Raw genomic sequence first — 15297 nt, 5'->3', positions numbered from 1 at the left:
CTTCCGGATTTCCAGGAACACGGCTCGCTTTGGGCAGCCCTTTGTGGTGGCCCGATGTTTGTCGCCACAGTTGGCGCACTTGGGATCGGCCACCTCCATTTTGTTGCACTCGTCCGTCGGATGGGGTTCGCCACACTTGTTGCAGCGCGGCTTCATGCGGCAGTTCCTGGTGCCGTGCCCGAAATTGAAGCAGTTGGTGCATTGCGTGACATCGCGGTGCACTGGCCGATATCGCTCCCAGTCAACGACGGTGTAATTTATAACGCCAACCAGCTTCAGGTCCTTCCAGGTAGTGGAACCGTGCTCCAGATGGATCAGGTAAAGCTGGTCGCGATATTTCCTCGCCTTGTCGTGACGAGCGATCTTGTGGACGGCTACTGGCTTCAGTCCGCAACTTTCAAGCTCTGCTTGGAGCTCTTCCTCCTTCATGTCGTGAAGTCCTCGCAGCAAGGCCTTGAGCGGCTTCGTGCCGGGGTGGTCATGAGTGTAGTACTCATACTTGTGGACCTCGAGGAACTCAGCGACGGATTGATGATGGTCCCTGTTGGCCGGCATCACTTTCACGCCCTCGCTGCAGAGCCGAAAAATACATTTCAGCCCTTTAGCGATCAGCTGGCGAATTTTTGGGCGTAAATCCGGCGGATCGACCTTCACAAACACAGGCGGGCACTTCTCCTTCCGCTCCGGTTGCACCTGCGGCAGCTGCGATTGCTGCTTCTTCCTCTTTTCGGCGGATTGCCGGCGTCATCAAGCGGCAACGGCGAGAACACGTTGCTCTGCAAAAGCTGCTTGGAGGGTTACCCGCGCCTCCAAGAGCAGTGCGCTTAGGCACTTTTCCAGCGACCGAATCGGCCACCGAGTCTCCCATGACGGGTCCGGAGAAAATAACGCCAACGCGACAAGCGAAAACGTAAACAGCGAAAGAACGAGAAAAACACTTCGAAAAAATGCGCGAGCAAAAAACACGTCCGTACGTGTTGCTGTTTCGAACTGGAATGAGTGTCTGATGAGAGGAAAAATTCGCGCTGCGCTATTTTATGCCTTCTTAGCAGACCTAGCGTGAGCTCATTCGTTAACGTCTGCACCAATCAGAACGTGGTAATGGAATGATGCAAGAATGATGCGGTACCCATATTTATAGGATTTCGTGAATTCAATGTTTTGCTTTGAAAACAGTTTTAGGCCTATTGAAACAAGTTTTCGGATATTATCAAGCATTAATATGAAAGGCATACTTGAAAGCTGTCGATTGAGGGGCCTACTGCAGAAATCTGTTCACTAGGGTAAAAGCTATTAACGTTTGAAATCTTTCAACACAGCGTAACGCGGCCGATTTAGAAATTTTGAAATGACACCCGGTATAGTAAAGAGAGACGTAAGTCCTACGTCAAAAGTATTTGCATTCTCCGTAATCAATCTAGCCGCTGCCTTCGCTTCAATAGGAGAGCAGCGGGCATGAAAATATTTCTCACATTGAAAACAAAACAGTGGGAAATCGTTGATTGCGATCCCCACTTTGCTCTTTTCGCACTCCATCGTCTACACAGCAGTGGACTCAAACATGCAACAACACACTACACGATTCAGAGACGAATAAAAGAAATGGGGCAAGCAAATGAACAACAACAGCTTGCCGCGCGAACCTATAGGTAGAACCTGGTAGAACTATGGCTTCACGGGGTGCTGTTGAGTTGTTCTGTTGAGTAATAAATATTAAATTAAATGAAAATTTGGCACTGAGGCTTAATGCCTCCTTCTTATCCTGTTAAATATGATCACAAAAAGAGCACACAATAGAAGATTTTTCCCGCGGCACAAGTTCACTTTCACACGTAAAATTAACTTTCCTTTCCGCACAGAGGAAAACAAACTATGATGTCCATCATCACCACACATAATAATAGTTTTAAGTTAGTATAAGACAGAATTGTCCTTCCACCTCTCGGGGTGAGAATGGAAGTTGGGTTGTTTACTTTCAGTAGAAAGCGAAAAGTCTAAATTTTCTCGGCATTAAACGAGACTTGACGCGTCGTTTTACAAAGTTTGAATTCAATCAAATCAACAGAAACAAACTGCGCATCACCGCACCTACATACCAGGTGGCGAATAAAATTGCTGGCGACAGGGCGTACAATATTGAATGTTTAGTTTACATATGTATGTCCCCTCGCGGGAGGTCGAAATAGAAGGGCAGCGAGCTTATGGATGTGCTTGCAGGGAAAGGTCGCTCAAAGAATGCACTGCAATCTACCGTGGATATCCTGGACTGCAAGGAATTGCATTCAGCAACCACAATAGATGGTAAAAAGGTATATGCTAAGTCAGGCTCGCTTTGGGTGACGTTCGCCGGTTCGATGCTCCCAAAATATGTAGGTACATTCTCAATGCTGGAACTATCTATGTCTCCTCTTCTTTCTTCGAACAACTCTGCCCCGGGATGCGATAACATCAAATTCAATCTTCTTAAAAATCTTCCAGATATCGCAAAAAGACGATTATTTGACCTGTACAACTGCTTCATGGAGTACAACATCGTACCTCCAGAATGGCGACAGGTCAAAGTAATAGCTATTCAAAAGCCTGGGAAACCAGCGTCTAATCACAATTCATACCGACCGATTGCCATGCTATCATGCATGAGAAAGTTATTGGAGAAAATGATTCTTTCAAGAATCGACCATTGGGTCGAGCAAAATGCATTACTATCAAATACTCAGTTTTGCTTTAGAAAAGGTAAAGGAACAAACGATTGTCTAGCGCTGCTCTCTCCAGATATACAGCTGGCCTTTGCACACAAGGAGCAACTGGCTTCAGTTTTCTTGGACATTAAGGGCGCATTTGATTCAGTTTCCATTATGATCCGAGTATCCCAAAATTAAATATGTTTTCAGGGGATGTTGGAATGCGATTTTAGGTGAGCAATAAGAAACTTTCGATGCAGAATCAAGACCCATATTAGAGAAGGCAGTGCAAAACTGTAATCGCGGATGCACAACATGTTGGCTTTGGGGGAGTTGATAGTAACTAACAGCGCTCAACTGCGACACATGAGGGCGCCGGTAGTGCGAAGTCGTACTCGCGGATGCACAACATGTCGGCATTGCGGGGGGTGATAGTAACTAACAGCGCTCAACTGCGACACATGAGGGCGCCGGTAGTGCGAAGTCGTACTCGCGGATGCACAACATGTTGGCTTTGGGGGAGTTGATAGTAACTAACAGCGCTCAACTGCGACACATGAGGGCGCCGGTAGTGCGAAGTCGTACTCGCGGATGCACAACATGTTGGCTCTGGGCGAGTCGATAGTAACTAACAGCGCTCAACTGCGACACATGAGGGCGCCGGTAGTGCGAAGTCGTACTCGCGGATGCACAACATGTTGGCTTTGGGGGAGTTGATAGTAACTAACAGCGCTCAACTGCGACACATGAGGGCGCCGGTAGTGCGAAGTCGTACTCGCGGATGCACAACATGTTGGCTTTGGGGGAGTTGATAGTAACTAACAGCGCTAAACTGCGACACATGAGGGCGCCGGTAGTGCGAAGTCGTACTCGCGGATGAACAACATGTTGGCTTTGGGGGAGTTGATAGTTAAAACCGATTGGTTTACTATTTTTGTACACACAGATGATAGTAACTATCATACTGATACCTATGTAGGCGAATCTGAGTTTCAATTAGCTAAAATAGACCAAAACAGATTTTTGCTTTAGTAGAAAGCTTCTTAGTTGTCGACTAAGCGTGACTAAACAGGACAGCAGGGCTGTATGATCCGAAGTATCCCAAAATTAAATATGTTTTCAGGGGATGTTGGAATGCGATTTTAGGTGAGCAATAAGAAACTTTCGATGCAGAATCAAGACCCATATTAGAGAAGGCAGTGCAAAACTGTAATCGCGGATGCACAACATGTTGGCTTTGGGGGAGTTGATAGTAACTAACAGCGCTCAACTGTGACACATGAGGGCGCCGGTAGTGCGAAGTCGTACTCGCGGATGCACAACATGTTGGCTTTGGGGGAGTTGATAGTAACTAACAGCGCTCAACTGCGACACATGAGGGCGCCGGTAATGCGAAGTCGTACTCGCGGATGCACAACATGTTGGCTTTGGGGGAGTTGATAGTAACTAACAGCGCTCAACTTCGACACATGAGGGCGCCGGTAGTGCGAAGTCGTACTCGCGGATGCACAACATGTTGGCTTTGGGGGAGTTGATAGTAACTAAAAACACTCAACTGCGACACATGAGGGCGCCGGTAGTGCGAAGTCGTACTCGCGGATGCACAACATGTTGGCTTTGGGGGAGTTGATAGTAACTAACAGCGCTCAACTGCGACACATGGGGGCGCCGGTAGTGCGAAGTCGTACTCGCGGATGCACAACATGTTGGCTTTGGGGGAGTTGATAGTTAAAACGATTGGTTTACTATTTTTGTACACACAGTTGATAGTAACTATCATACTGATACCTATGTAGGCGAATCTGAGTTTCAATTAGCTAAAATAGACCAAAACAGATTTTTGCTTTAGTAGAAAGCTTCTTAGTTGTCGACTAAGCGTGACTAAACAGGACGGCAGGGCTGTTCCATAGAAATACTGTCAGAAAACTTGCACAGTGATGGATTACCCGTCATTCTAAATAATTTCTTGTACAATTTGTTGTCAGTGAAACATATGAACTTTACTCTCGGCACACTTACAACTTCCAGAAATAGCTACATGGGCCTTCCCCAAGGATCTTTAAGTCTCTTGCTTCATAATTTTTATGTAAAAGATATTGACAATTGTTTGGAAGGACAATGCACGCTCAGACAACTTGCAGATGATACCGTGGTCTCTCTAAGAGGTCCATGTGCAAATGTCTTGCAAGGACCATTGCAAAGTACCCTGGATAATCTGACTGTTTGGGCCAGACATTTTAGGGATCGAGTTTTCACCGCAAAACGAACAGTGGGTAATGTCTGTGACATAACCGCTAAGTAGACGTAGGACTTGACTTGACCATGCCTTTAAGACACATAATATGTCCAAATTTCTCACATCAACTATTTTGGATACATAATCGGCGTTGCATACCATTCCTTGGCCAAATCTTCTCATCAAACCGACACAGAAATCAAATCTACTTCGAACAAGAATCATCAAAAAAAATTCAGGAAGTATCTGTCCGGTCACGAAATATTAGCCTCGACAGTGGCAACCTTCCCACTGAAGGACTGCCTGAAATTAACCACAAGTTGGCTCAGCAGGGATGTAGACTGTATCTCAGCCCTTCCACTGAAGAGCCTTCTAATCCGATGCGATAGCGACTGAAGGAGAACATTATTTTTAACTCTTAGAGCCTTGCAAAAGGCTGTTTGCTTCAACTAAGTGCAGAAAGTAAGAAAACGATCTTTTCAAATAACCGCGAATTTCTAGTGATGGTATAAAAAGACTGAATGCTCTGCGAGCGAATGCACTTTTCTTTTATACTACTTAATTTTGAATCTTCTCTGCTTCCCAATTGGTGGGCCAATCAGCTAGTGTCTTGTATCCCGCTTTTGTCAGACAAAGCGTCATCATCATCAACGCGTTCGAGAAGGGCTTCTTCTTTTTACGCTTGTTGCTCGCTGCTGGCGTCTATTTCCTAACGGGACTTCGTTTGATACAGCCAATAAGCCGTGTGCGTGTTCTTTTCTGAGACAACATTATTGTTGAAAGTAGTAGGGAAGGAAACACCCGGACATGGGATTTCGGGTGATAAGATTTAGAATTGGTAACATGGGACGATCATTCGCTATTTATGAAAATCACGCATAAAATTTTATCACTATAATATTGGATTTGACACCAAGTACAATTTCTATCCCGAAGGGTATTGAAAGCTTTGATATTGATCTCTATTATTGGCTCTCTGAAGAACCGTTTGTTTTTTGGACATACATGCTGCACCATGTGACTTTTCTTCAGCCTGTCTCGGCTCATCACCGATGCCGGCCGGTCTCGGCTCGACTCAGCTGATGCTGCTGCCGGTATCTGCTCAGCATTGCTGCTTTGGCGCGTCTGTAGGGTGGACTGCTGCTGTATTGGCTAGGTTTCGGCTGATGATGGTGGCTTCGATGACTTCATTCCCTGCTGAAAGGTGTGAGTGCTGTTCAATCGATGATGCGGTTTCTTCGCTTGTCCCGGTCAGAATGAAAGGAAAAAATCGCGTTGCGCTATTTTATGGCTTCTCGGCAGACCCAGCGGCTGCTCATTCGCTGGTGTCTGCACCAATCAGAACGTGGTAATGGAATGATGCAAGAATTATGCGGTACCCATATTTATAGGTTCCCTTGATCTCAATGTTTTTCATTGAAAACAGTTTCATGCCTATTGAAACAAGTTTTTCCGGGTTATATCAAGCATGAACATGAAAGGCATACTTGAAATCTGTCGATTGAGGGGCTTACCGCAGAAATTCGTCCACTGAGACGAACGCTATTAACGTTTAAAATCTTTCAACACAGCGTAACGCGGTCGATTATAATATTTTGAAATGACACCCGGTATAGTAAAGAGAGACGTAAGTCCTACGTCAAAACTCTTTAGTAAGTATATTAGTGGTTCTGAAAAGATCCATTCACAATGTTAGATGTAAATTTCCTCTTGAGCGGTTCAACTGGGAGTTTATGATTGTTTAAAACATTATGAATCGATGTCTGCAGGAATACCAAACGCTTAACCGCTGCTGCCATCGGCCGAGAAAACTTGATCAGTAGTGTTGTCGTAGACACTCTATCGTCACACACCGCCGTGCCGCGCTTACTGTTGGCTTCTCGACAATGCCAGGCTGAAAATGCCGATGATGGTGACCTGAGAATGCTGACGATTCTGCCTTGCTCATAAAAAGGCTTAGGTTTGCGAATGCGTGGCTGAGACGATGATGCAACCGTTCAAAAATGCCGACGATGCGCTGCTGTTATTGCTTTGCCTGTTTCGTTCAGATTGAGAGGAAAAATTCGCGCTGCGCTATTTTATGCCTTCTTAGCAGACCTAGCGTGAGCTCATTCGTTGACGTCTGCACCAATCAGAACGTGGTAATGGAATAATGCAAAAATAGTAGTAGTAAAATTCTTCTTTATTGTTTCATTTTCTGTTCTACAATTATTTTTTACATGTACAGTGCTCGGCCTGCTTGGCCCTCCAACTTCAATTTTAAATTTTTATGTTTACATTGTTATTTAAGTGTTAATATGATATATCATGACGGCCTTTAGGAGGCGCTGGTGTGTTTTTTTAAATTTGATAACCTAACTACTATGTACACTAATATTTACAATGAAAATTTGATAACCTAGATTGGAACTAGCGCCCTAAGCGCTTCTTGGTCCGAGTGCAAGCAACGGACCCTAAACTTTTCTTTACACTCACCAAAGCGTTCATGTAAGGTTTTATTCCGGCCAGACGGTGGACCTCGGATGTTCTTGTCCTGGGAGGGTGTTGAGGATCATCCTCAGGAATTTGTTTTGGACCCGTTGAAGTTTGAGGTGGTGGGTTTTAGCGCAGCTCTCCCAGACCGGCATGCCATATTCGATCACAGGGAGGATGATTTGCTTGTAGACAGCAAGCTTATTTTTCAGGGACAATGACGACCGACGGTTGATCAAAGGGTACAGTAGTTTCAACAAGACGTTACACTTTGTCACCGTTTTGTCAACCTGTTGCCTGAAAATAAGCTTGCTGACGAGGTCAAGCCAAGGTAGCCGGCCTCATTGGCCCATTCCACGGTCGTGCCATTGAGGATGATTTTACAGTCCCCAGGCGGAACAAGTTTAGGGATTTGGAGTGGGGAAAATGATGACCTGGGTCTTCGCCGCGTTGATACAGATCTTCCAGCTGGTGAGGTACTCTGTCAGGGCATCCAGGCCTCGTTGGAGTTTTGCCACTAGCGCTCTGATCACTCTACCGTTGTAGACGATGGATGTGTCATCTGCGAACAGAGACAGAATGCCGCCTTCTGGAGGTTCTGGCATGTCGGAGGTGAACAGATTAAACAGCAGGGTCCGAGGATACTGCCCTGGGGGACGCTTGCGACGATGTCGTGCGCATAGGGACTCGCTCCGCTGATTACGACCCGGAATGACCTTGCCGACAGGAAATTGTTGATGATTTTCACGAGGTAGCTGGGAAGATTGTAGCGTTGTAGTTTGTACACCTGGTCATCATGCCATACATTGTCTTTTCGACATCGAGTAAGGCCATAGCGTGTGTTTTCGAGACATACTTGTTCCGTCTGAGGACGTTGGTAACTCGGGTCAGTTGGTGTACAGTTGACCGACCGCGTCGGAAACCAAACTGTTCCTCGAGCAAGATGTTGAGATTTTCGGCAGACTCAAGTAACCGATAATGAATAGCTTTTTCGAATAGCTTGGATAACCCTGAGAGAAGGCTGATGGGTCGATAACTTTTGGGAGAGGAAGGATCCTTCCCAGGCTTCCGGATGGGGATGACTTTCGCTGACTTCCAGGACGATGGGAAGTAGCTAAGCCGGAGACACTGATTAAAGATCAGCGAGAGGTGCTCAAAGAACGGAGCACTCATGTGTTTGAGCTCGAGATTCAGGATGCTGTCGAAGCCTGGGGCCTTCATGTTCTTCGACGATTTGATATAGGCCGTCAATTCGTCAGCTGAGATCTCCAACTCCTCCGAGAAGTCGTTGGGAATCAAATGGATGTTGTTAGCATGCTCGTTGACGGCTGCTTCGTGTGGACTGACGATGTTCTGCCCAAGATTGTGTGAGCTGACGAAGTGACGACCTATTTCAGCGACCTTCTCTGCAGGAGTTATCAAGCGATCCTTAGAGCCATTATTGTCTAGTGGGATCAAAGGTGGAATGGGCCGAGGCTTGGATTTTAGAATTTTGGTCATTTTCCAGAACGGCTTAGCATAATCTGGGAGAGTGCGGATCTTATTCGAGAAGTCGTTATTTTTGAGGTCCACCATTCTGGCCTTGATAAGTTTTGTGATTCGATTGCGGCGTGCCTTAAGCTCAGGCAGGCCAGTACGCTGAAACTGCCTGCGAGTGACATTCCGCAATCGAATCAAATCTTCAGTGAGTGTATCGATGTTTAGGGGTTGCTTACCTGCCGAGCCGTCGGTACGTGTTGCTCTCGGGCCGCCGTGATCGCCTCCTCGATAGCGCACAGCTGGTGGTCGATACTTTCCGGCGTCTCCGGACGCACCTCGTAGTCGACGGTGTTATCGACGCACTGCTGGAAACGCTGCCAGTTCACTCGGTGGTAGTTCCGCCGTAACTGCTGGTGCCGATTGACCGAGGAGCCCAGTTCCGCCACCACCGGATAGTGATCCGAACTGAGCTCCTGGTATACAACCGGCTGCGAGACGTGGTCACTCAGGTTTGTTACGTAGAGGTCGAGCGTTGCGTGGGCACCGGACCGACTCAGCCGAGTGGGGGAATCCGGGCTCAGGATCGTGTAGTGGCCTTCCTCCATGTCGTTGCTCCAGATGGTGCCGTTTCGATTGCCGCGACTGTTGCCCCAGGCTTGATGTTTGGCATTCAAGTCGCCGGCAATGATATACTGGCCTTGCCTCCGCGTCAGCTTTACGATGTCCCTCCGAAGGGCAGCCGATGATCCATCGCCGGCTTTGGCTTGCGTTGGACAGTACGCCGCGATGAGCGCGATTGTGCCGACCGAAGTGGTGATTTCGACACCGATGGCCTCGATGACACTGAGCTGGAAGCTTGGAAGCAGACGACAGTTGATGTTGTAGCGAAGAGCGATGGCCACACCACCTCCCTGGTCGGCCGGTCGAGTCGCACGATGCGGAAGTCCGGGATGTTGATGTTCACCTCCGGTTTTAGGTGCGTTTCGGTGATGAACGCCACGTCTATTTCCTTCTCCTCAAGGAAATCCTTCAGCTCGATTGTTTTGCTCTTTAGCGAGCAAGCGTTCCAGTTGACCAGGCCCACCCTAGCAGCCATTTTCAATGATGAACATGCCAAGTGTGAAGACCTGGTCGAATCGGGTTTTGCAGCCGCGCAGTCGATCAGTGGCGAGCTGCGCGAAGATCGGCATCAGTTGCTCCGGGTGTACAGCGGGGCAGATTCTTCCAGTGGGACGGCTTCGTTCTCCGACTGCCGACGGAACCCAGGAGGAGGAAGCGAGGGCCATTCTCTGGTGGATGGTGCCGACGATGCTGGAGCTTGGACCGATGCAGCTGCCGCTGCCAGTCGCTTGTGCGGCTGTAGCGGTGGAAATATTGGAATCACACGACGGGGAGCCGGGATAGCTGGAAAGTTCACCTCGTTGATTACAGGAACACGGTTCTTCTTCGGAATGGTCCTGGTGGAAGCCTTCTTCCGGATTTCCAGGAACACGGCTCGCTTTGGCAGCCCTTTGTGGTGGCCCGATGTTTGTCGCCACAGTTGGCGCACTTGGGATCGGCCACCTCCATTTTGTTGCACTCGTCCGTCGGATGGGGTTCGCCACACTTGTTGCAGCGCGGCTTCATGCGGCAGTTCCTGGTGCCGTGCCCGAAATTGAAGCAGTTGGTGCATTGCGTGACATCGCGGTGCACTGGCCGATATCGCTCCCAGTCAACGACGGTGTAATTTATAACGCCAACCAGCTTCAGGTCCTTCCAGGTAGTGGAACCGTGCTCCAGATGGATCAGGTAAAGCTGGTCGCGATATTTCCTCGCCTTGTCGTGACGAGCGATCTTGTGGACGGCTACTGGCTTCAGTCCGCAACTTTCAAGCTCTGCTTGGGCTCTTCCTCCTTCATGTCGTGAAGTCCTCGCAGCAAGGCCTTGAGCGGCTTCGTGCCGGGGTGGTCATGAGTGTAGTACTCATACTTGTGGACCTCGAGGAACTCCACGACGGATTGATGATGGTCCCTGTTGGCCGGCATTACTTTCACGCCCTCGCTGCAGAGCCGAAAAGTACATTTCAGCCCCTTGGCGATCAGCTGGCGAATTTTTGGGCGTAAATCCGGCGGGTCGCCCTTCACAAACACGGGCGGGCACTTCTCCTTCCGCTCCGGTTGCACCTGCGGCAGCTGCGATTGCTGCTTCTTCCTCTTTTTCGGCGGATTGCCGGCGTCATCAAGCGGCAACGGCGAGAACACGTTGCTCTGCAAAAGCTGCTTGGAGGGGTTACCCGCGCCTCCAAGAGCAGTGCGCTTAGGCACTTTTCCAGCGACCGAATCGGCCACCGAGTCTCCCATGACGGGTCCGGGAGAAAATAACGCCAACGCGACAAGCGAAAACGTAAACAGCGAAAGAACGAGAAAAAACACTTCGAAAAAATGCGCGAGCAAAAAACACGTCCGTACGTGTTGCTGTCTCGAACTGGAAAAGAGATGACGATAATGCAAAAATGATGCGGTACCCATATTTATAGGATTTCGTGAATTCAATGTTTTGCTTTGAAAACAGTTTTAGGCCTATTGAAACAAGTTTTCGGATATTATCAAGCATTAATATGAAAGGCATACTTGAAAGCTGTTGATTGAGGGGTCTACTGCAGAAATCTGTTTACTAGGGTAAAAGCTATTAACGTTTGAAATCTTTCAACACAGCGTAACGCGGCCGATTTAGAAATTTTGAAATGACACCCGGTATAGTAAAGAGAGACGTAAGTCCTACGTCAAAAAACTCAGTTGGTTGTGTTTACTAAGAAGCGGTACCCTGTTCAACTGAAACTCAAGCTGTTCAATGATGACATCAACCAATCGTTAACTTCTAAATACCTTGGGGTCGTGTTTGTTTCCAAATGTACTTGGAAACAGTGTTGTACATGTACAGTGTTGGAAATGTACATTAAAACACTTTGATTATGCGAATATTTACATTTTATCCAGTCAAATCTCATGCACCAAACAATCCGAAACTGTTTTCCAAAAAAATGTACGCGACATCGTGACATTTTTTTTTGTCGATGAGGCAAACTGTTTATTTGGTGCTACATTAGAGTCGTGCCGGCGTGCAGTCAGCATTTGCATGATATTTTTTGTTTCGGCTCGTGCGCAGCGCAAATAGTACAGAATCGAGTTTAATTACATGTGACACAAAGCTTAGAAGGTGTGCTATCCGTAGGTACTTATTTATTCGTTCTTCGTTGCTGCGGCTGTCGTGGTTTTGTTTATCTGTTATTGCATGGGAGAATGAATGATGAAAAGAAATGTCAACCATTCCCGTCCCTGCTCGGAAACTCCATATTGAGTATTTGATAGAGAAATGCCGAAAAAGGATCCATTTTCTACGTTCTATCTCCGGAACATGGTGGGGCGCTCACCCGGAAGATCTCATCAAACTATATAGAACGACTATTCTCTCTGTTTCTATTCCCCCTACTTTTTCTGAAAAATATGAACATGTCAATTGGAATAACAGATACTTTACTGATGGTTCTCGCATCAACGCACTATGGTCCAGGATACAGATTTACGCGGAAAGATGAATTTTACGCCAAAACTATATTTTTTAGAAAAAACTGTTGTTCTACAAAATTGTTCGAAATAGTAAGGCCATCATTATGGTTCTACCAAAAAATAGGGTGGCCCATCATATAAAAAAAATCAGAAAATATTTTTTTTATTTCTCAGAATATTGACATGTTATGTTCTACAAAGTTGTAGCGCAGCTCATTCCAATCAATTTTTCTAAAAAAAACTTTTTCTGTAGCTCTTAAGTTAGTTGATTTAAAGCAATTTTACCTAATTGGATTAGGCCATTAGGGTGTACCTGAAAAAACAGTACTTTTGATCTACTTTTTTTGTTTTAGATTTCTCGACAAAGTCGTCTTCGGATGACGTTTAGAACTCAAAAAAACAATTTTTGATGGGTAAATATGCTCAATATCTTTTTCCGATCAAAAGTTATAATCATTTTTCTGTCAAAATTACATTTTTTTTATAAGTTGATATCTCCGGTTAGGGCAGACCAAAAAAATATGTTTACACGGCATCTAAAAGAGAAATTAATATTCTTCATTATGTCAAAAAATTGGGGATATGTTATTTTTTTATCTCAAGTTTCACCAATTTTACTAAAATCATGTTTTTTCAAATAAATTGATATAACTCGACAACTTATAGGTAAGTAAAATTACTCTAAACAAGTGAGCTTAAGAGCTACATAAAAAGTTCATATAGCAAAGTTGATTGGAAAAAGCTGCGCTACAACTTTGTAGAACATTTTACGTCAATATTCCGCAAAATAAAAAAAATGAAAATTTTACATTTTTATAAAATGTCCCACCCTATTTTTCGGTAACTCTATAATAAGGGCCCAAAAATCCAGAACAACTTTGTAGAACAAATTTTGTTTCTTAAAAGTATGCTTCAGACCGAAAATGCATATTTTCTCGTAAATCTGCAATACGATGATAATGATAAAACTTATAAAAAGTGTTAGAGCTGTAGATTTTTTATTTTTCATTTCTCACGAATGTCATCTTCTGAAGACTTTTGGGGCTTTTCATAACGCGTGTTTTGCTTTAAGAATATCGTCTGTATCTTTTTCCGTTGTCGAGTTATATTAATTTATTTGAAAAAACATGGTTTTAGTAAAATTGGTAAAACTTGAGATAAAAAAATAACATATCCCCAATTTTTTGACATAATGAAGAATATTAATTTATCTTTCAAATGCCGTGTAAACATATTTTTTTGGTCTGCCCTAACCGGAGATATCAACTTATGAAAAAAATGTAATTTTGACAGAAAAACGATTATAACTTTTGATCGGAAAAAGATATTGTGCATATTTACCCATCAAAAGTTGCATTTTTTTGAGCTTTAAAAGTCACCTGAAGACGACTTTTTCGAGAAATCTAAAACAAAAAAATTAGATCAAAAATACTGTTTTTTTGAGGTACACCCTAATCCAATTAGGTAAAATTGCTCTAAATCAGCCAACTTAAGAGCTACAGAAAAATTTTTTTTAGCAAAATTGATTGGAATAAGCTACGCTACAACTTTGTAGAACATAACATGTCAATATTCCAAGAAATAAAAAAAATATTTACTATTTTTTTTTATATGATGGGCCACCCTATTTTTTGGTAAAACCATAATGATGGCCTTACTATTGCGAACAATTTTGTAGAACAACAGTTATTTCTAAAAAATATAGTTTTGGCGTAAAATTCATCTTTCCGCGTAAATCTGTATCCTGGACCATAGTGCAACGGATCCACTGGCTTCGGTGTTTTCAATGAGATTTCTACCACCTTCCGAAAACTTCAAGAACCGTGTTCGGTGTATGTTGCTGAGCTGGCAGCAATTAACTTTGCTTTGGGGATAATTTCGATCAGCCCGTAGACCATTATTTCATCTTCTCGGATAGTCTTAGTTCTATCGAGGCACTCTGATCGATGAAACCAGTTAAGCACGCATCTTACTTTCTTACAAACATAAGAGAGCAGATGCGTGATTTGGTCGAAAGATCATTCAAGATTACCTTTTTATGGGTCCCATCCTATTGCCTAATCTATGGCAATGAGAAGGCGGACTCGCTAGCAAAGCTGGGCGCACAGGAAGGTGATGTTTATGATAGACAAATCTCGAATAACGAGTTTTTCCCATTAGTCCGTCAGAGTACTCTTCAAAACTGGCAAATGAATTGGTCACACAATGAACTTGGACGGTGGCTTTTTTCCATAGTTCCTAAAGTTTCTGCGCGAGCGTGGTTCAGAGGTGAGGACTTAAGTCGAGGCTTCATTCGCGCGATGTCGAGGCTTATGTCCAAGCACTATTCACTAAACGCACATCTCCACAGGATTAAACTGGTTGATAGCAATATAATGTAGGTTACGATGACATCGATCACGTAGTTTGGTTTTGCACGGAAAATGACGCCTCTAGAGAGCAACTATTGGATACCCTTGTGGCCCGAGGTAAACAACCCTTCCGGGAAGTAAGAGGTGTTTTGGGAGATCGCGATGTGGTTTATATGCAGGCCATCTATGCCTTTCTTTGCTCGTCTGACATCAAAGTCTAATACCTCATTTTTTGACGTAGGACTACGCCTGTCTTTTCTATATTGGGGTACACTTTACGATTGCGAAAATCAGGTCATCAACGATGAACGACACTTTCCAGTTCGAGACAGCAACACGTACGGACGTGTTTTTTGCTCGCGCATTTTTTCGAAGTGTTTTTTCTCGTTCTTTCGCTGTTTACGTTTTCGCCTGTCGCGTTGGCGTTATTTTCTCCCGGACCCGTCATGGGAGACTCGGTGGCCGATTCGGTCGCTGGAAAGGTGCCTAAGCGCACTGCTCTTGGAGGCGCAGGTAACCTCCAAGCAGCTTTT

Source organism: Armigeres subalbatus, unplaced genomic scaffold, assembly GCF_024139115.2.
Source record: "Armigeres subalbatus isolate Guangzhou_Male unplaced genomic scaffold, GZ_Asu_2 Contig597, whole genome shotgun sequence".
In the NCBI taxonomy this organism is placed as follows: Eukaryota; Metazoa; Arthropoda; class Insecta; order Diptera; family Culicidae; genus Armigeres; species Armigeres subalbatus.
The sequence above is the reverse complement of the archived record's forward strand: the minus strand, read 5'-3'. Positions refer to the sequence as shown.